Source organism: Condylostylus longicornis, unplaced genomic scaffold (genome assembly GCF_029603195.1).
Source record: "Condylostylus longicornis isolate FDR11 unplaced genomic scaffold, ASM2960319v2 ptg000004l, whole genome shotgun sequence".
Taxonomy (NCBI): domain Eukaryota; kingdom Metazoa; phylum Arthropoda; class Insecta; order Diptera; family Dolichopodidae; genus Condylostylus; species Condylostylus longicornis.
The window spans coordinates 12,112,546-12,136,642 of record NW_026577973.1 but is presented as its reverse complement, the minus strand read 5'-3'; the positions used below and the strand labels follow the sequence as shown (position 1 = coordinate 12,136,642).

The 24,097-nt window shown below is 25.4% G+C and overlaps 1 long non-coding RNA gene across 1 annotated transcript in view; it reads left to right on the top strand.

Moving 5' to 3' along the window:
- The window catches only part of LOC129610004 (uncharacterized), an 86,770-nt gene extending 64,799 nt beyond the window's left edge, over window positions 1–21,971 (top strand). Inside the window, exon 4 of the long non-coding RNA XR_008697069.1 lies at window positions 21,894–21,971. This is a non-coding gene — a long non-coding RNA (uncharacterized LOC129610004). The remainder of the gene's footprint in view (window positions 1–21,893) is intronic.
- Window positions 21,972–24,097: the final 2,126 nt, after the last annotated feature.

The following is a 24,097-nucleotide window of genomic DNA, read 5'->3' as shown; positions in this document are numbered from 1 at the left end:
ACCATGTGTGTTTGTGAGTCCATCTGTCAGTCCGTCCCTTCGATAGCTCAAAAACTAATTAAGCTAACCTCACCAAATTTTTACAAAATATGTTTTTAATAGTAAATGCCGGACCCCATTTAAATTGAATATAATAATGATAGTGGTTGTGGTAACTGCCGTACAAGTATATTATCGGATATTATCATTGTTGTGATAAAAGTCGTTGAAATTCCTTGATTCCTTGTGGTAGCCCCTGTACGACTATACAATAGTTGTTTGATTATATTTAAATTCCGTATGCAAACGTAAGTTCGAAAGGTTTCATATAACCAATAGCATAAAAAGTTCATACGCCGGGTATCACAGAGCTGATAGACTCTATTTTTTCTCGTATAATATTTCATTTTATCTCCCATTCAATATAATTTTCTATTTTTATTTACATTAAATTTTTCTAACAAAAATAATAAAACAATCAACGATACTGTAGCGCCATACTCTGTACAAATTTTTCGACGGCTGTACTGTACTTATATGTAACTGTATATATTATTATTATATTAATTTTCAATATTAATATACTTTTATATTTTAACTAAAAATGAAAAAAATGAAAAACATTTTTAAATAGCCTTCATGCCAAAAAAAATTCAACAATTTTGCAAAAAAAACAAAACTGTCCTTTGAAATGAAATTGTGTGAAAAATTTAATTCCCAATGACTTAAAAACTATTTTAATTTTTTTTTATTCCTTTGATACTTTAATTCTTTATTTCCAAAAAAAATAAACAAAAAAGTAAAAAATCAACTGCACTATAAAAAAGAAATAAACTTTATTTTTCTCCAACGATTTTCTAATACAAAAACCAAACAAATTCCTTGTGTCCTGGTACACATTGAAATATTGACAATAACATTGTAGCTATGCAGGTATAAGAGTTTTCTACATTTCTGTCATATTCACTATGTTAATAAGGGCGACTCTTATATATTTTGTAAAGTATAAATTTATATATACATATATCTAGTTTATTCAGGTGAGAAAAGTTACATTTTTAGAAAATTTAAAAATAGAAAAATTGCATTTCATTCGCTTAATTGTACCTGCACACTGTATACTGCACAAGAAATACAAAGCTGTATTCTTTACAACAATAACGCGCCGACATATACCAAAATACATTTTCCTAAATAAAAATGTTCAAGTCCTATATTCTTATTGTTAGACGACTTATATTCATTCATCTGTATAGGTTCTGTGTTCTTTTAGCATTTAAGAACTCTTACATATTTGAAAATATCCTTGGAGATTGTTTTTTTTTTAAACTCAAACTATGTATGTATGGATATATGCAGTTAAATTTAAACTTTGCATTCTATATACATAGCTATCTATGAAAAATGAAAGAGAGAATTCTTTTTTTTGATTAAAAAAAATTTCAACTTTGCTGTTCACTATGATTAAGATTAATGATTTTTAAAGTAAAGCGAACTAGCTTGTTTCATACGAAAAATGAAATTGCAATTTTACTATAAAAGTAAGCTAGTAGTTGAGATAAATGAAAAATCTGAATACAGGGATGCAAAGGAATAACAAGAATTTGAAAATAAAAACTATAGTATATGGTAATAGAAACTATCTATGTGTGTATATACATTTTAAATCTGTCACATTTTTAGGATTTGAAACAATTCTAATGAAAAATTTTAGAAAATAGAAATATTCACAAAATAAAATAAAAAATCGTGAATAATTGGAAAAGGAAAGAAAAAAAAATTTTTTTTTTTGTTATACTTTGTTGCGCTCTTAGGAAATTGATTTTGAAAGTAAATTTCCGATTTATTTTGTAGTTTATATGCAATTTTTGCTGAATAAATTTATAAAGTGCTTGCATACATACAAGGTTTTTTAAATCTTTATTAACAGCTATTGCAATGGTATTATAAATTTGTCATATATTAACAAGAGAAGTTTATAAGAGAATATTAATAAGCGATTAATAAAGAGAAGTATATTAATAAAAATTAAGGATGCAAAACAAAATGTCGAAATTAGAAAAACGCCTAGCTACAAGACAAGTGTTATAATATCAGTATCACAGTGTGATAAAATGAGTGTCAGTATTATTTTAAATTGCGTCAGATGGCTCTAAAATTTCAACATAAATAATCTTAATTAAGGCGTACAGCTTAGCTCAGAAACAGAATATTTTATAGGATGAAACGAGTTCGAAAAAATTGGCGAAAAATAAAATATACGAGTATTCGGAATTATTGAATTTCATTTAATTTTTTACATATGATAAACTTAAGAATATAAGCCAGGGTTTTGAGACTATTAGGCTCATAATGTTTTTTTCCGAAAGCTGCCTTCTTTTTTTTCTTTTTAACAAAATGCATGGACATGTAGAAATAATAAAATTTTGTAATTCGAACCATTCCGCAGAATGCATGCTCCTATATTCAATACAATATTGAATTTCTCTCAAAGTTCGTTGAGTTCAATGTAAAATAGTATTTTTATATCTTTTTTCCTTTTACTAACTAATTTATTTGAAAATAAAACTCCAAATTTAATTTTCAACACTCAATTAGATCAGAATAGATTAATTCAATCACGGTTACAATTTGGATATTTGAATTTTTTTTTTAAATTTTAAAAGTGGTGTGAAAGAAGGTAAAAAGCGGTATTTTTTGCACCCTTATGGATGAGATTGCTTAATAGAACTAAATTAAAATTTTTGTTCTGATTTAAAATTTTTATCTGCTTTTTGTTTTTTTTTTCTGTTTATTTAGCTTAGTTTTAATTGCTTGCATTTAATAAATTTAATTCTTATTGAGCTCCTCCTGAATAATTCATGAATATCACATATTGTTAAGATCTTAAGATCTATTATGGTATAGTAGTGAATACGAAAATTTGTCCAAATATTCTATTAATTTTCCTTTGCAACTTTACAGTTTAAATGCAGTAAAACACACAATATTTAATTATGGTCTTCGTTTTATATCACTAATGAACTTGCCTACAATTTGCAATAACAAGGGGGTTCTAGCTTACAGTGAAGAATTCAAAAGTTTTATCTTAGCTTGAAGTGAAAATTCATTCCAAAAGAACCTGTGACACATACACACAAATACGCACAATTATATTTTTTTAAAAGAATTTTTTTATTATACAAATTAAGAAGATTTTCTATTAAATTGAATTCCACAATCAGCCATCGCCTCAACTACGTTAGACGTTTATTATAATGATTGTATATTTGTAAAGTAATTTGAAAATTATTTTGTTCGATGCCTTCTTAATTTATTAAAACGTTAACTTAAAAATATTTATGTATCTAAATTAGATGCATAAAATAATAATATCGCTGTACTGGATTTAAAAAATTCAGAAACAATCGAATTCAATTATAAGCTAATAAATCGTGTTTTAATGCTATTAATTAATAATATAATTTATAATTTTCCAATGATACTCTAAAAATCTCATTTTTCATTGCATAATTTCAAAACTTTTATGAATTTGAAATGCCGATATTAAATAATGATAAATACAGGATCAATGAAATACTATCTAAGAAAATACAAGAAGAGTAATGAGAATTTTGAGAATTTTATTTTAATAAACAAGACTCTTCAATATTATATAAGAAAATGATATTGATTATTTCAAATTTAGCGGGGATAAATAAAATTTTAAAAAATTTTGAAGAAAGTTGCTTTAAAACTGGTGATGGCTCCTTTTATTGACAATATTCATAATTATTGTATTTAACTTTTGTCGTGCAGAAGAAATCTAATGAAACTCACAAATCCAATTATCACAAATTATCAGAAATTCTAATTATTTTGCAAAAAAATTTGTTTTTGTAATTTATATAATATTATAATTTTCATATTGCGTACATGTACATATAGAGATATATTTATAAGTACATTCATTGCCTGCATCCTTTTTTTTGTGTCAGTAAGATTGTAGTTAATTTTTATATTCTAATCACGAACATATCTTTTTTGTTTTTGATTTCATTCAAAAATTATCTACCTAAGGGTTTTATTTTCCTGTACCCAATGTCTTTAAGTTATATACTATAATATAGGTTAAGGACATTTTCGATCGTACTCTTATTTTCGAGATGGGCATTTATTATGAAATTTTATTTTTACATTAGTTAATTCTCATAAAATAATTTGCCTCTTTGCCTCATTGTTTTTTTCTATGTATATTATAACTGCTGCTCTCATTGTCTTTTATCATGCAGCAACACAGTTTCATTTTCATACATTTTACAAAATGACAATTTTTTTTATATATTCTGGTTCATCTTATCTTTTATGTGTGTATAAAAATATATTTTTCTTAAACCATCCAGAACAAAATAAAATCAAATAAAATGCTTGAAGACATTTAAAATGGAAACTTTAGAGATAAACAAGAAAAAATATAAGAAAATTTAAAGTTGGCCAATATAACAAGGACCTCATAAAAAACAAGTTATAAAGTGATTTATCGTATATGATATCATTTGTATGTTTGAATACTTGTATAAATGGTTTACGTTTTTTGTTTACATTTTACTCAATATGTCTCTGTTGTTCACAACAATGCAAATTTTATAGTTACAATAAATTTTATTAAACTATGCCAATCATACTATAGGCTAATATTTAAAATAATATTTAAGTCTTGTTAATAAATATTATTAGCTATTCTAGGCCAAATTAAAATTAATCCGGAATAACTTAAAGGTATATTCCAATTAATTGGAAAAAGAGAGAATATGCTGCTTCTTTTAAGAGTTTTGTTATATGCAGTTTTAATTTTTATAATATAAGTGTCCTTAATATATTCAAAATTTAATTATAAATGAGGCAACACTAGTTGAATTAAATTAAAGTAAAATGAAAAAAAACCCATATAAAATATACATAATTGATACCACATAAACCTGAGATTGAACTTAACAAAACTGATCAACGAGTGAACCCATATTAATTTTAAACTCACGCTTACAATTTTACGCACACACTTGCGAAGAATTTCATTTTTAGACTGAGAATAATTTGCGAATTTTAAAAAAAGCCAATTAATTTTAAATCTGGTTTTATATACTACTGACATCTGACAGTACCATAGCTAAACTTCTTTTTCTTAATTTAGTGTGTTGCAAGTGAATAAAGACAATTTTAATATATACTCTTGAAATTTATATGGGGTAGTATAATAAAGAAATAAGGATAAAATGGAAATGTTTTTTTTTATTTTTTTTTTCTAAATATCATTAAAATATATGGTTGTATATGTATGTGTGGTGTTGTCACAAAAGGAAGATTGTAGATAAGAGTGGTAATAATATGTTTTACAATATTATCGTTTCTCAAAATCTATTGCAGAAATATTTGAAAAAGTAGAGTGATTTTCAAATTTTTCATCTTTGTAAAAAAATAGAAAATTAAAACTGTTAAAGTATAAAAAGCATTTGAAAATAAAAAAAATTGGTTTGTCCCTCTTTTTGTTGCAAAATTTTCAGCATTTAAGGGAAAAATTACCCATTTTGCCCTTAATTCTAGCATGTGATTACAAAATTTCTTTTACTTTTCGTGATGGAAAATGAAACTTTTTAAACAATTAACTTTCATGAATAATACTTTTATGAAAAACGAAACTAATTTGTTAATTATCTTCGCGAATTCCTCAGAAACTTAGGCACATGTATAAATTAAGTATGAAAACTAATGGAGCTAGTGTAAATTAAAAGCTATGTCAGTACATCTTTTAATATTAAACTTCATTATGTATTTAAATGCAAGTCGAATAGTCGTTTAAATAATCTTTATAGATATGCTTAAAATGATCATACATATTTGAAAACCACTGATTTAAAAGTGTTACAGTCTCTAGCACTCCAAAAGGAATATGTATTTTTCATGCCGCAAAATGTCTAAAAATTCCCTTTCAGTTACTTCAATATTCGAAGCTTTGAATTTATTGTATTGATTCAAAAATCCTGAAATAAGAAAGTAATAAACTAGTAGTTGAAACTCTTAAATAGTTTTTTAAGGAAATGCGCTTTTTAATAAAACACTTATTTATCTTGAATTCGTTATCTTTGAATTTCTTGTTAGCGAATTGATTTGCTTGTTTGTCGTGTTTAACAAAATTTACATTCTAAAGATTTTGTTGTTTAAAATTAAGAAAAGAAAACAATAAAAAGACAAAAAAAAGAAAAAAGAAAATATCGTAAAAAAAGTGTCAATCTCAGAATACGTGAATTGGAAACTTTTTGTTAAGGTTTTCCGGAAACGAATGAAATTAATTTTTCTGAAATTGAAGTAAAAAAACAGAACAAAAAGCGGAAAGGATGTTGTGATATTTTCAGTTCAAATAAAATTTTTGTGACGGTGTTTGCTCTCCTTTTTGTTTTATTTTTTTTTTTAATTATTATTGTTATTTTTGCTCTTTTGTTTCTTCTTTTTTTTTTGTCATCAATAATTTATTAGGAAAGTTTCTTTGATTTGATAAATATGTCGACAATTTTTTGATTTATTGTAAATTTAGATTTACTGAAATAATATGTCACTTCTGTTTGAACGCTTCATTAAAATTTTGGAATTTAAAATTTAGAATTCGATTTGCTTTGTTTTTATTAAAACAAAAAAAATATAGCCAATTTGATTTATCTTCAGGTTTTCTGAAATAAAAATCTTAATCTTTTATTTATTCGTAAAACAGTTGTTTTTTTTATAAATCCATATTGGGTGTGTTTAAAAAAAAAATTGGAAACTTTATTTTTTCAGGCTACTGAAATTGTCGAAAATATTTACTTTTATGTGTTTTTAAGGATATTGGATTTAAAGTGAAAAAATTCCATTTATTTTTCCATTCAATAACGTTAATTTCTGTTGGATGTCTGCTTTGTATATGAATTAAGGATCTAAAACGCCTTTTAAATGTGATTTGGCAAATCTCAAATCAATAGCTTGTATAATGTATAGAACAAGAAAAGTTTACGACTAAAAACATTGTTAAATTTTGATTCCTGCAAAGTGGAATCCGAATATTGTTTAGAATTTTTTGTATTTGGCTTAGTTCTTGGAATATTGTTATTCCTCTATGGTATTATCTAACAAAAGACGTTTGTGATTGGAAAATTCTAGATAAAATATTCTCGAAATACTGTCTGAAATAGACTCCTTAATGCAGAGAGTTAATTTAGGAAAATTATTTGCAGTCTAGTTTCTCAAAATATAATTCTAACCAGAAAACTAAACTTTTAAAATCATAAGTTTGATAATACATATTATATTCAAATTAGAAAGTCTAAAATTTGCCAGATATTGTTAAATTTACAATAAAAAATTTTTCCAAAAAAAATTGTATTGACCAATGGTAGCTAGCCTATAAATAATATAAAATTAAATTAAGATTTTTTCAAGTGTAACATTACTTTTATATTTATATACTCGAAATGTTTATATTTAGGTACTCTAAATTTTATTATTTTTGTATATGAATCTTAAAAACAAAGAAAAAAAAAGTTTTTAATTTCAATAGAAAAAAAAGAGTTTTTAATTAAAAATTAATCAAAACAAATAACTGAATATTATCCTTTAATTCTCGAATATTCTTTTAATATACACATATTACATATATATACACTTAAATTTTCTTATTATAAATTTCTTCTCCTTTGATTCTGTCTATACACTTATAATATAAAATTTATACATGTATACTTATATTTTATGTGTAAATATAATTGTAATAGAAAAAGTGAATATATAGGTTATGTTTAAATTTCCGGAAAAATTTTCTTCTGATCATTTCAGAATCCATTAATTTTATATAATGTAGAGAAAAAAAGTTTTTAGAACATAATAGAAAAATAATATTTAATGTAGTTGTTATACACGTATATAAGTTTATTTAGGTCTTTTTCTTTAATATTTTACCTTATATAAAAGAGCTTTAAAAAACTATAGCACAATATACTTTATGCATAAAAAAATATAACCAATATGCACACGCAAAATTTAAATGAGCGATCACTTAACTCGTCTTTTACACCTTGTTAATTTTTCAAAATTAAGATTCTAAGACTTTCGAGTTAATTTGCTGAATTTGTGAACATTCGATTTTGTGACTTGGTCAGTTTTTTGTATGTTTGCTAAGGATATATACTAATATCCTTGATTTTATTTCTTTATTAATTCTTGTATATTTGGTTAACATTTTCAGTTTGTAATTTGCACAAAAAATTCTGAAACAAAATATATGAAATTTACTAGAGTAAAAAATTAATTTACTTCTTTATACCTAACCTAGTACAACATGGACAATAAATTAAAAAATTGCTCTCAAAAAATATACTCCATATTTTATTTATAGCGGAAATGTAAAAAAATTTATTAACTCTCTAATAATATCTCTCTTCATTCCTATGTGAATTTTGAACGCTTAAAATTTAATTTATCTATGTATACGTACATATTATGAAAAATAATTCTCATCCCACAATTAACTAATATTTTAATTTTAATTTTTATACCCGTACGAACGTATGTTCGAAGGGTATACTAAATTTGCCTTACCGTTTGTAACGCTAAGAAATAACGGTCTTAGATATAGACTCAAGTGTATGTTTTTGATCAGCGTCAAATTCTGAGTTGATTTAGCTTTGTCTGTCCGTCCGTCCGTCCGTCCGTCCGTCCGTCCGTCCGTCCGTCCGTCCGTCCGTCCGTCCCAACGATAACTCAAAAACTAATTGAGCTAAGTTCACCAAATTTAAGTTCACAAATGATTTATTGTAGTAAGTGCCAGAACCCTATTTAAATTGGACATGATCGGGGTACCGGTTCGGGTAGCTGCCATACAACTTCAAAATTTATTTGGCTATATCTCAGAAACTATAAAAGTTGTGGTATTGAAATTTCACACAAGCGAATATATTAGTAGGGCCAATGTGTCTCATGAAAGCCGTTGAAATTACTTGGCTCCTTCTGGTACCTGCCATACAACTTCAAAAGTTATTTGACTATATCTCAGAAACTAAATAAGCTATGGTATTGAAATTTCATACAAACGATTATATTAGTAGGGCCAATATGTCCCATAAAAGTCGATGAAATTTCTGGGCTCCATCTGGTACCTGCCATACAACTTCAAAATTTATTTGGCTATATCTCAGAAACTATAAAAGTTATGGTATTGAAATTTCATACAAACGAATATATTAGTAGGGCCAATGTGTATGATAAAATTCGTTAAAATTTCTTTGCTCTTTCTGGTAGCTGCCGTACAACTTAAATAGTAGCTTGGCACACACAGTATTTTGAAAAACTCACAGTACTGAAATTTTGCATAAATTAATATGGTAATACGGGAACTTAAAGTCATAGTCTGTCCCATAGTCAGTTATGGCATCTTTATTCGCACATAGGATAACAAATTCGTACGGGTATCACAGAGTTGACAAGGTCAACTCTATTTTTTTTCTCGTTTTTTCTTGTTTCTGTGGCTAAATTAAATATAACAGAAAGGAAAAAGAAAAAAAAATCCCTGCATTTTATGGTCCGCATATTATAAGCAACTCAAATAAAATATATAAAACAAAATTTTATTTAAGGACGAAAAAACATGTGTGTTCGTAATAATTTTCAGGACTTTTTTGTGCAGACTCATTTCGATACATACGATTTTCTTTTTCGTACATAATAATTAATTCAGGACATAAAATAATCGGAAGGTAAATGTATTTTTGTTATATTTTTCTGTAATTTCGAAAAAGCTTTTATTTTTTATTCTTTAAGTTTGCAGAATTGCTAATAAATTATTGTTATACCAAAGGTATTATAGCTTTATAACATGTTTTGAAATACCCTGTCGTGCTTAGTAAGAAAATCACTACTTTCAATCATATAATGTGAATATAATACTAATGATACTATTCATCTATTTTTATTACGCCTAATTTCTGAATACCATAATTGAAGTTTTCAAAATGACACTTGATTTTTTCCGAAGTATGTAGTTTTTGTGCAGTAGGTACTAAAACTCGTTTTTCTAGTTTTGTTTCCAGGTTTTGAACCAAAGCAGATTGTTTGATTTGTACAGGATTGTAGTTAAAATGTAATAAACATAGAAATATAAGCATTTATCGCTTAGACTTATGAACGAAGGGTTTACTACTAAATTGAATAAGTTATTTAAAAAATTATTTGTATGAGTGTATACATGGACTTACTTAAAATGTTGCTTTTGGTTAAAGAGTACGTAAGGAATAGTTGTGAACTTTAATGGCAAGAGAAACCTTTTTACTTTGTGGTTAGAGGTATTGGATTCCCCCTTCGTATATTCGAGAAAATTAGGATTTCATTAATTTTTGAATACTTTTAGGAGCATAATCTTTTTGCATACTTTTGGGAGATTTGTTTTTTGTAATTTACTAAGAGTAAAATAGTAATGTACAATTTGGTTTTCATAGTTTTTTCAAGTGATATCCCATATAACAGGAAAATAATTTATTTGAAACTCATTTTGCAATTGAAACTTATTTACTACGGTAGATAACTTTAAAATACGCGTTAACCTACACAAATCCTTGGAAAAAATTCCTAAATATTAAATTGATTTTAGTATCCCTTTTTTCTTACTTTATTAAACTGCTGTTTTTCTTCGAAATATACAGGCATTCCTTATAGCTATACACATGTACATAGCTATGCAAATTTACGTAAACATTTGTAGTAAAAGCTTTTTTTAGTTTGTTGTTTTTGGAACCAATTTTCGAAAATTATTTTTATACCCACATACGTATATTATTATATGTGTATGCATGGCCTTGAAAAAACTACTACCAATCCAATAAAAAAAAAATAAAAAACCAAAAAAATTTAATGAAATATTTGACTTTTCAGGCGAATTTTTTTGTTAAAGTTAAGATGTAAAAAAAATATCTTTTATTTTTTGTTATAGACTTGTGCTATTATCCTTTGATAATCACGTTTTCGACATGAACATGAACATTGAATATGTACACAAAATATATAGTGAAGCGGTGAGTGAGTGTGTATTGTATGCGAAGATTTAAGTAAGAGTGCATATATTAAATGAAAATCTCAGAGTATGATGAGTTTCTTTTATATATAAAGAAACCTGTCAGGACTGTCAAATCATATTCATGTTGTGTAGAAAATTTATACCTATATATGGTTTCGTTTTGAAAATTTTTTATCCATCAAGACAAAAATGAGTATATGGGATCTTATGTATATTTATTGGTATAATTTTGTATATCTACATATAAATTTGTATTTTCATATGTACAATTAAAACTGTCTATCTTATAGTACTTGCTATTGTATACTTGCTGGTATATACATATATAACCACTTATTTACACTTGTAAGTATGTCGATATATTTAATATAAAAAGAGAAACAAACACAAAATTCAAAAATTTACATTTCGAAATTCGAATTAAATTATCATTGTGCGTATTTTTATGTGAATTTTTGGTTTTTGGTAATTAATTTGTAAGATTTTTTCGATATGAAATTTGTTAACAATGTTCTTATTTAAATAATTAATCCAAAATAACTGTAAGTAATATAGTGTAATCTTTACCAAACTTATTCTTTTAAAAATCACGCATTTTCACTTAAAATTTTAAATTTAAAGGAGCTTACATTTGTAGTGGAATTTTTTGGTATCAATGATAATAGCAAATCACTGCACTTGACCATTGGTGTAGTGAGTACGGCACCAGTTCTTTAACCGAAGGGTCTTATATTTAACCCCAGTCAGGTAATTAGTATATATAGTATTTAACCCCTAGTCAGAAAATTAGAATACAATTTTCAAATACCTATAATACTCGATATTAAAAAAGCTGAGAAAAATAAACAATAAAATATCAATAACCTTAAATATTTAATATAAAGTAAAAAACTACGGCAGGCTAGTAACCTAACTAGTTAAAAACTCTATGAAGCGATGGAACTGGTGATAGATAGCAAGCACTAACCTTTATGCTCCTCCTAGGAGTAAAGGGGGAAAAAAATTATAACAGATCAATGACTTTCCTCGTACTTAATCATTGAAATATAATTTTGCATAAGTTTAGGGGATGTGTTTGTGTGGGAACTTGGAATTTGGAAAATTTACAGAAGAAAGAATATAATATTAACATTAAAATTCCATTGCCATCAAATTTATCTACAAGATCTAAGAGCATATACTTTTGAACCAAAAGTTGAGTAAAATGCTTCCTTTTATAAAAGCCTATTGAAACTTAAATTGTCGAAAAGATAATCGCACAAAATTTGATAATTTGCAAATTTTTATAGTCTTATAGCTTGTGAATTGCAGAAGGTGCAAAAAAATACTGGAAACACCCCACAATCGTGGTATAAAATTATTAGAATGAAGAATTATAGAATGAGTTTGATTATAAGAAAGCGTAAAGTAATCGGAAACTTTTTTTGGAAAATACACAGGATATTCTAAACAAATAATTAAAACAAAATTTTAATAACACGTATAATATGGAAGTCTAATGTCTGTCGCCGGATAAAATCTTTATTTTAATTTTAATTTATTAAATTTTTTTTGCGAATTCAAGTAAAGAGAAGAAACATAATAAATTGCATAACATTTATATCTGCAAATTGATACGGTAAATGTTTTGTTTATAAAAAATAAAAAAAAGAATAAGAAAAAAATAAAAATAATATCATCTAAAATTATATATGAAAATCGCTAAAAGTCACGTATGACCTCACAATATCAATATTATTTTATTATAGGATGAGGTCCTCTTTTCTAAAATAATATTGCAATAAATATGTACACATACAGTATACCCTTAAAATTAGTAATATCTGCTTTATATGTATGTATGTATGTATGTGTATTAGTATGTGTATGTCAACATTTTTCTATTAAATTTTAATATTTACAATATAATGCAGCTCCTAGCATTCTATCGATATAATAAAACAAATCCATATGTATACAGACACACATTCATTATTCGTAAACTATAAAAATGTAGTCCAATATACTTTAATTTTTCATGGAATATTTCAGTGTGTGTGTGTGTTATATAATGTGTCTCTTCAAAAACAATAATAAGAACAACATATTTTTTTTTTTATTTAGATCAATCACATACTTGAAGTTCTATTAAGGTTATCCGCACATAATCAAAGTATAAAAACCACAATGGAATAAAATATTCTTGTTCAGAGTTGATCTTGATTATAATAGATTTGGGCTATCATTAAAACGATATGCGTATTATAATTAGAATATTAGTAATTAATAAAAAAAAGAAATTGTATATATTTTTAAGCTGAAATTTTAATTATTCTATTTTCTGTCATGTGCTTCGACAGTAAATAGAATACATAATTTAACAGCAACGGCCTGAACCTCTTTTAGAAAGAATTGAATAAGGTGATAATTATAAATTATATTTACGTTTAAATTGAATGTTCAAGCAATATATCGAAAGTGAAGGACAAAGATATGCTAAGTAACAAATTTTTCAAATTGTCTTTTCAAACACCAATGCAAATTATAAAATGCCCCTTTTGTGTGGCATAAACTTCAGTACTGTAGGATTAGTTTGCGAGATTTGTGTGGTTGAAATAGGCTAAGTGCAAGTTTGATCTACTAAAAGAAGGCTAAGTCCTTTCTTTTTTGCGTTCGGTTTAAGTTTTAACACATTTTCAATCATCGACCTTTTAGTAACCTCTAACAAATTTTTCAATATATCCTTCAGATTAAGCTTTATTTTGGAGCGATAATATATTTATTCTCTCTTCTACTATACAATGAATTGCTTTGGCCATTCCCAATTGATATTTTACATAACATTTTTTATATTGACTACATAAGAATATTTGAAGAAAAATCTTTTCGCGTTATATTTTAATTATTAGTATTACTTTACAGACCGCTTAAAATATGAAATTTATGTCGTGGAATAATTGTATTCATTACGTAGAGTACGAACATCGCTTTTCCTCACATATTGTTACTTTTAATTTTTTCAAACAATAGTGATATCGAAATGTAATTTAAAATCAGTTTAGTGACCGATTATATCGCAGGTCGTTTTATATTTATGACCATCACGGTTTATATATTAATTTTCTGCTATAACCTCCAAATATGGCAGTATTATAATATTGTAAAAATATTTTTAAACTTTAAACTTTAAAAGCTCAGATAAATTTTTTTTTGATATAAGGCATTGACAGTTAAAAATTAATCAGAAAAATCAGGAAATTTGAAAAAAACTAGAAATATCTAAAATTTTTTATAGAAAATTTTTACCTTTCTCCTCCCTCTAAAAGTTATAGCCCCCCAAAACCATAAAAATGTGATTTTTTACCAACTCATTGTAGCGAAACCAAAAAAAATCTAGTGGCTGGCTTCTTCTTTCGCGACTTACCATATTTGGATTTCAAAATGATAAAATGACCGTTATCTAAAATTTGTTTCTTCAAGTTTTTGATATCATTTTTCTTCTTAGTTTTTAGACACTAATAAAATATATTTAGTCCATATTTCGAGAAGAAAATTTTTTTTCAACCTACATTCCCATTTCAAGTTATCGTTCCTTAAAATGTGTAAAATTGTTGGAATATTATGAATTGCCGAAACCTTATTTCCGAAACTGTAAGTCATTAAAAAATATAATTACTTTTTCTTCATTCACACAATTAACCTTTAAATTCTAACATTACGTTACCGCTTCTTTCAAAAATTTTTTTTGCCTCATCCTAAACGTATGCAATATTTGAAATTTTTTCAAAGGAAAATTAAAGTAATTTTAACAATGTAGGACATAGCCAGATTGTTCGTAGAAGCATTATTTTTTACTTGTTGGAGGGAAAAGTGGTTGCATTGCAAGCCATTGATTTGGCTCAACTAAATTTAATTATTCGAAATTAATAAAATTTTTAAATTAAGTCAAAATTTTTTTTTTGATAAAAAACTGGAAAACTATTTTAGAATAACATCTAGATATAAAATTTTTTAGATTTGATTAGAAGTTTTGGTACAGCGAGCTAAAATCCTACTTAAGTCTCAAAAGTCACGTTATGGTTGATTGTTTTCTTTCAATTTTCCTTAACTTTGTTTTTTTTTTTGCTTTTTCTTTTTTTTTTTTCAATGTATCTATTTGGTTTTATTTTTATCATCCGTTTTTTTTTCTTTTTTGTGGTACATTAATGAAATTCATTGCGTCACGTCCGTCGTTATTGTAGAGATGTTAGTATATTTTATATGCTGCCATTATGTACTTGCTTTTATGTAAATATTAAAAATTTTTGATGTTATTTATACATGCATAAAGACATTGTTTCAAAGTTTGTATGTATTTATGTAGATTATATACTAAAATATTATTATATTATATAACATGTAGAGTCAAAATGAATAATATGATCTTCAAGGATGTTAATGCATATATATATGCACATTATATATGTATATGTGTGATGATTTTCCAAATTAAACGAAAACTTTGGATTTTCAATTACATTCTTTAGTTTCAGTTTTCCTTTTCTTTTTATTTTTTTTGCCTAATTTTTATATTTTCAAACATAGAAATTATACTAACAAAATATATTTTTGATAACTTTTAAATAATATTCTTGTATGTATGTATATACTGAATAAAAATAACATAATCACGTAGTTCTGTTATTGTTATTATTGATTACTTACTTATAATTTTATTAACAACTCTCAGAAAACTTGGTGAATTTTTTGTTTGTTCTATTCTTTTTTATTTTATAAGATTTATAATGCATAATAGCAAATTATTAACTTAATCAAGAGAAATGATTATCAGTAAATTGTTTAATATAAATATAGATTATTCGATACCCTCTTCTACCTAAGTTTTTATGATCTGCATATAGACATAATAATGGAAGATACATGAACCGAATAAATAACGAGAGGAAAATCAGTTCAGTAAAACTTGAAACCGATTGAATTACACCCTACATCATGATAATTATTGATAATAAAACTGAATTTGAAATATTAATTAAGGTAAGTTTTTGTGATTGTAAGAATCAGTCGGTTAAGATTTTCTACAGAAATATAAAATTAAATACTTGAAAAAATTATAAGAGTTGCTGATTATAATTTCGATTTTTGGTTTTGAGTTACTTGCGGTCGGATGTGTGAGTAGAAAACAACGTACAATTTTAAGCGTTTACTTTTGACGACTCCTTCAAGGGGTTTTAAAGTTATTCATACCAAAGTTAATGTACTTTTTACTAAGATATAGGGTATAAAAATGAAAGATATTGCTATAGTTATTAAAGACAAAGTATATATCTCACTAAGATGGAAACGGAAAAAGTGAAAGAGAGAAAAAGAGATTGTGTTCTCAATACTGGCAAAAAGTGATAATTAGGGACTGAAACTGTCAAAAATTTCATAAACTTTTCTAACACGTTTAATTGAAAGAAAACAATTTAGATGATTCTTTTTTTGCGAATTATTAGAAAATAATTTTCTAATTCTTTTTTTTTCAGTTGAAGGAGCTAAGTTTAGTTAAAAGGAAAACAAAAAATATAGAATTAATAAATTCAACTGATATACAAATACATAAACATATACTTTTTTAAGTTAATGTGAAATAAACCGAAATGTTAAAGTAATATCGGCAATTAACTGCAACTTACTCAAATTGTGTAAGAAATAATTTGTAAAAAATATAAGAGATCGTATAGGCAATCAAGATTTTTTAGGCAGAAATATTAAATAATAAGAAATGTACGTTCGGCTCAAATTATATAAATTTTTTTAATATAGTATTCATGTTACAAATTTTTTCGGCTTTTATCATGTTCGTGTTAAAATTTTGTGACGTAGGTATATCTAAAAATCAATAAAATTAAAGTTTTGGAAATTTTGTGCCGAAAAATTTCTTTGTGAGCAAAAATACTTAAACCCAGTTCTAACTTCAATTAGAATAATTCAACAATTAAAAATAAATATTAATAACTGAACAAGTAAAGCTTACCGTTAGATTTTCATTTGGGTATTTAAGATGTTAACCTTGCTGTCCTTGGATTGCGTTTGAGTATTTCAAATTTTTAAATTTTGTAAAGAATTTATTTCAATTTAATGTTAATTACACTTGCATACATAATCAAAATTAGATCAAACAATTCATAATCCAAATATATACATTAGTAACAATGTGATTCCATTGAGTCGGAAATACTATACGTAATAACTAAATTTTAAGGAAATGCGCTTATTTTAACACTTGCGCTTATCTTAATTTTATTACTAAGCTGCTTGAATCAATTAAATTTCAATATTATTCTTTTTGACGTATAAGTTTTGAATTAAATATGAAAATTTTAAAATTTAATAAATTTAAATGCATCATTTGATATGATGGCATAAGTTTTAATTATAATTCAATTCCAATATGCATAGATATGAAAAGTTATGAGATTATAAATTTGAATTTGAGCAAAATATATTCGTGACAATGAAACAATCATAAAGTATATCGAATGATGCATTCACAAGGAAAAAATTTATAATTACACTTTCACCACAAATGTGGGTGTTGTTATGTGGTATCAATGGTTTTTTGTAAATAAATGATACATGCATGCATTATACGTCCTGAATGTTCAGCATATTTAAATCAATGGAATTATGATCAATCTTGCAACGTAATCTGCAATAATTATATTGATGAAAATTTCATTTAGTACTACCATGATATTGATGAATAAATTACTATGATCTTACAAGTCTGATGTCAAAATAACCTATAGCTTGCCCCATGAATTTAATTTCAAATTTTTTTTTTTAAAACTCATTTTCTTGTGTTATAATCGATAATTCGGAAAAAGTCTCATTTTGGAATATCCTTAATCTGTCCTGTTCTGAAATTTAAAAAGTTATTTATTCTTATCCGACTTCATTCTGCATTTGGAAAATTTGTAAATTCTGTGACAAATTTCTCAAATCGAACTTTAATTCACTCATAAGAACCCCAAATAATTGAATTTTATTTGGCTACATTTTTCTTGAAATATTAATTAATTATAAAAAAATTTACCACCTTCAACAAAATATACATAGATACTTAGAGATGTATGTTTAAACCTGATTCTGTTATAAATAACAATTTATTTAATTAATAAGTTTCAAAATTGATTTTTCGTATAACTGCAATGCGAGGTCAATTTTATTATTTCATTGCGATTGCCAAGTTTGTAAATTTTGCTCTCTTCTGAAGTTTTTAAATCCAATATTAAAAACTCGTAAATTATTAAATAAAAATAAAATTTACCATAAATGCACATAATGGTCGCATGCTGTCTGAAATAATAATTGTATTGTCCAAAAAATTTAATTAAAAAATATTATTTCATATCGGATTTTAATTAAATAAAATGTATTTTAAAAGTAGGGAATGTGTTTTGTCAAAAATGGAAATTCTGTCAAAAAGAGAAATTCATACAAAAATAGTTACTAATAATTTTATAAGAATATTTCGTGTGAACAAAAATATTATTTCCTTTTTTTCCTTTTCCACTCCTATGAGGAGCACAGGGCTAGTGCGTGATGTCCCAAACATCCGGTTGATGGAAATCTCCTTATGTGTAATATATAGGCTTTAGATGAATTGCATCGATTAAGATCTTTGCAAAGACATCATGTATAAATATGAAATACACAAAAACCAAAAAACAGAAAATTTAATAATATTAAAAAAATTTTTTAAAAAACAACCCCCTTGCATCAAATGTACTAAAAAGTAAAAAATAAATTTCGAATATAGGTCCAGCAAAAAGAAAGTAAAATAATTTGATTAAAAAGTTATGTTGAAAGCTGCGTAAAGATTCTTACAAAAATAAGGTTGTGAGAACCGTATAAAATATGTAGACATTTTTTTCTCCTAATCCCTTTATGTTTAAAAATTTTATGTAATAATGCAAAAATCTGATGATAATTTTCATCGATAGTTGGTCGTGTGCACAAGATTGTAAAAATGCCTTTATTTAACATTTAATAATTGGGAATTCGAAGAATTTAAAGAATTTATAAATTATAGCTCAAAAAGTTTTCGATTTCCGAGCTCTTGCACCTCCGAAAAATTTTTTCGTTAATTTTTCTAGCAATCAGTGAAATATTTCATAACTTAAAATTAGACCATTGCAATAATTCGGTTGCTAATATTTGACATACCACAAAACTGGCTCATACCATAATAATGTTAGAGGGTCATAGGATCGAGTCGAAAATAAGATGAAAGAGAGTATGGACCGACAGACATTTTTTCTAAAGATAATTTTTTTTTATATTTCTCTATCACATATAATTTTTAAAAAATCATCATAACCCTTATATCTTATTTTACTAAGAATAACATTTATGTAAGCACTGGTTAGTAAAAATTTGAGAAACATATTAGACCTTTTATAACCGCAGCATATCGCGAAGACTGCATTACATTTAGGTTCATAAATAAATTTTGCTAATCTAATTTATTCATAAACATTGCTAAATTTTCCACCTCTATTGCAAACTATTTAAAATCTACACAGTAGTTAAAAATATTCATCTCAAAGTTTTCAGTTTCTCTGTTTTTTTGCAAGATGACATTTTGAGCTTCATTAGATTTCGCAGTGATTCATTCTTGAATCTCATTGTTTTGTATTTTAAGTATGCTTACATTGCATAATATTATAATCGTACGTTTGTGGACAAAGCTTTCAATTCTGCATCCTTTCATTTTCGATAATAAATAATATGTATTTATCGAATGACAATTTAAACTTTGGTTTTTAATTTGTGACATTTGGACCTTCAGAGTTTCCTTAATATTAATAAATTAACTTTTCGATTTTTAAATATAGTATACTGTTCCTTATAGAACTCTACATTATTTTGTTGTTAATAAAGTCTAATATTAAAAAGTTAATTTTAAAAAATTTTTTGATGAATCCTTAATCAAAATGATTGAATATAAAGTAGGTAACCCTTGTAAATATTTTTATTATTATAGATCATTGACCTTTTCTTAATTGTTCATGATTCACATTATCCTTTTTCAAGAGTTTTCTCAATTTGTCTTCTTTTTTTAAGTTCCCAATTACTTCACATCATGTTATAATTATAATGTATAACTATTATATGTATTCAAATGTACCATATTTTAATTAATATAAAATAATTGTATTCAAACATAATAGACATGAAGTCCTTTTCATATATATTATACAATTTCATTGTTAAAGGATATCGTATATAATATTAATAAAAATTCTAATTGATATAATATGGGCATAAATTTTATTAAAGATTAAACTATATCAATAGACCTATTAATTTATTAAGATAAACAAAATTATATTATAAAACAAAAATCCTTTAAGGAAAATTTATGATAATTTTTAGAAAAGATCCTTTAATGCAAATATGTATTCTATTTATCATAACTTTATCAAAAACTATGTATGTATATGTAAATTATTAAAATTCAAGAAAAGAAAAATTGAGTTCATTAAAAATTTATTCAAAACATTTTACTCTAATTTAGTTTTTGTTAAATGAAAAGAAAAGGATACACAATATGAATTACATATGGGTATTTTATGTTTATTTGGTGATTAAATTTTATTTTATAAAATGAAAAAAAAAACAAAAAATGATAGAAAACCTTATAAGAGGAAAGCTTATGTTATGGTCCTTTTGATATCAAAAAGTCGAATCACATTGAAAAGAAATTTTGTGATGAATTTATAAATTTGTTATGAGAAGATTAAAATTTTTAATTGTAATTTTTACGATAAATTAAAAATTTTCTTGCTTTCTGAAAGTTAACAAAATTGTAAAACTTTTTTTAAAAACTATTATTTTAAGAAATTATTTGTGCTTGCTTAATAGTTTTTGATAAAATTGAAATTATTTAATTATTGTAATAATTTTGAGATAAAAAATAATTGTATTATCATTTAAAATTTTATATAAATTTGAATGTAAAATAGAATTTTGTCTAGAAATTTTAGTTGGTTTTACATTTTCTTTTATTAATTATTAGTAATATTAATTAATTAATCAAAAATAGTCTTTACAATACTTGTACCACGGAACTCAGTTATAAACAAGGAGTTTTCTGTAATTCTTCGGGATTATTTTCCTCTGGCAGTATAGTTTCTTAACAGTAAACGTGACGAATTACCATTTAATATCCTTGTAAATTTTTATATATTAAATTAATAATAGGAACACTCAGAAGACAGTCAGTATGGGCAGCGCCAGATTCACCATATATGCAAAGTATGCATTTACAATACGCGCCAGAAAACAGGGACGCCATTAAAAATTTTGAAAAAGATACACGAACATTTCAAAAGAAATATCTGGAAGTTTAATTCCACGGTTTTAATTCTATGATTAATTTGGCAATCAGCCTTATTATATACGAAAGTTATACCATATTAATTTATTATGCGGAATTTTATTATAACGAGAGCGGAGGGTGGGAGATGCTTTTTTCGGAAACAGTTTAGGACGCCAAACAAGCTAGAACCGGGCCTGAGTATAGGTCAGGCAATATTGATTTTAAAGTTCCATACAAAAAAAAAATTATTCTATACAAAGAAATTGTTTAAACAAAATTGTTTTTGTAAAATCACAACATCTATAAGTCATACAAATCTATTTGCAAGTCTATTTGTCTTCTGAGTTCTTTGCTAGTTTGATTGCCAAATTAATTTACAGTGCTATACAGTAATGACTCATAATCACATACATATAAACATTGCTATTATCTTAAATATTTTTTATCAGTCTATTTAGAAGAAAATTAAATTTTTTTTTAAATTTATATTTTCAGATATCATAAATAATTGTTGAATAAACAACAATTATGCCTATGCACTTTAGTCAATTTGTGATACTCCTTTTTTTGGGTAAGTCTTTATAAAATTATGTTCAATTATATTTTTTCGAAATAAAAATAATCGTTCAATTTCTTTAGAGTACTGCGGTAGTGTATAAATGTTTACTCTTTCGGGAACACTATAACGTTTAATATTATTTGGGTGTGGGCAAATTTATAAATTAACTTTAGAATGTTAACCCTTTTTTTGAAATAATTTGTTTTCTTTGAAATACTTTTGGCGCAGTTTTAAGTTAACTAGAGAAGGGCTTAACGCCTTCTTAGCCATAGCATTCCTCAAAACACTTAAACAGCAAATTAATTATAATACCATAAAAGGATCTGACAAATTCTAATGAACTTTGCAGTAGTGACAAGACAAACTTTAAACTATTCTATTGGTCCTTTTAAGGCTAAATAGAAACACATACAAGAACTTGTTTTAAATAATAAGTCTTAAAGAACTTGTTTCCAAAAATAGCTACATAAATGATTTTAGGGTTTCTACGCACCTCAAACACTGCTGCTCTATTCCTTTTCAGTGGCTTTCATCTCAAAATTACAGGGCTTTTTTGAAAATTCCAGAAATAACATAAGGATCAGCTCGACATGAAACAGAGAAGGAGAAAAGGATAAATAAAGAAAAATATTGTTAAAGCTAGTCGAAAAATTTGCAATGCATTGAAACTAATTTAATTAATTTTACAATTTTTATCCTTTACGTTTGTATCTTCAATACATATTTAACATTCATACCATCGCATACCATATCTGCATTAAAACCATGTTTAAAATAATATGAGACACTATGCAGGTATATTTTTTTTTACTCTGACAAGACCTGACATCTATTTTTAATAAGAAATGTAAAGAATTTTTTTTTAAAAGCTCCTTTATTTGGAGCTTTTATAACTTCAGATTTAGTACTTTTTCAAAATATTCCCACGTAATTACGAAATCTCCAAAATATTTATGAATAAAAGATTCTTCAAAAAAAATCCCAAAAAAATGAAAAATTTCCAGAATTTCCAAAAAGCTTTCTATATCCTTTTTTTAAGCTTTATCAAACTTGAAGTATAAAAATAAAACTTAACCGGAAATTACAACCATTACGATAATCGTATTTATTTTTTTTAGACATCCGCTGTATTCGTCAAATAAAAAAGCTCCCTTTCAATTACCAAAATTTGTTAATATGAAAATAATTTTCGTTTAAATTTAAAATTTTAGATTCTCAGAAACTTGCAAGAAAGTTTTATACTTCGAAGCTTTTTAAAAAATTAAGTAATATGTGTCGAAGCTTAAAAAAACTTTGATGAAAGTAAAAGTTTTGTTAGTTATGGCCCTCTGGTGTAAAATAATGGAAGTTTTACAAATTTTTCTGGAAATCCTTTTTTTTAAGTTCTAGCAGTATTTTGGCGGTCTAATAGCGTTCTTATTTCATAACCGCGAATGAGATGTTCTTAAAGGCCACCAACCGGAAAAAAAAGAAATATTTTAAACAAAATATAAAAATGCAGTATTTATTCTTTTGTACTAAATAATTTTAAGGCTGAAAAAACGTTTCGAATCCATATTTTCCTAATTACATATATTTTATATATTTAGGTACATACATTTTGTTTTAATTATTGTAAATAACTTATAACTTCAATATTACACGTTACAGTAATATCGTAATTGTTACTAAGGTTTGGGTCCGTAATTGTAAGTTTTTTTGTAAGTTAAAAAATTTTGAGAAATGTATTGAAATTTTGTTAATTTGTTCGACTTTTGTTGTCTTTGTAAAACAAGGTAAAAAAGATAATAATGTTCGATTGTGATTAAAGCAAACGATGTAAAGTGAAACATCAAAATAATGGGGCCAAACTTTGTTATAGACTCGAATCATTAGTATCACCATTATTTTAGTGATTTGATTCTCAGGATCTGATCGTCTATCTCGCTATTTTACTCGGCAAATGAGAAAAAGTGAGCAACAATCATAATATATTTGTATAATGTAATTTGAGGATAAGAAGAAACTCAATTAGACTGATTTGAATTTCTTTTTTTTAATTTTTTTTTCGAGCGTATACTGAAAATATAGGCACCTTAGTTTTTTACTAATTTATTTGTACCAATGTATAAACTAAAGTATTTTGTAGTAATGGAACAAA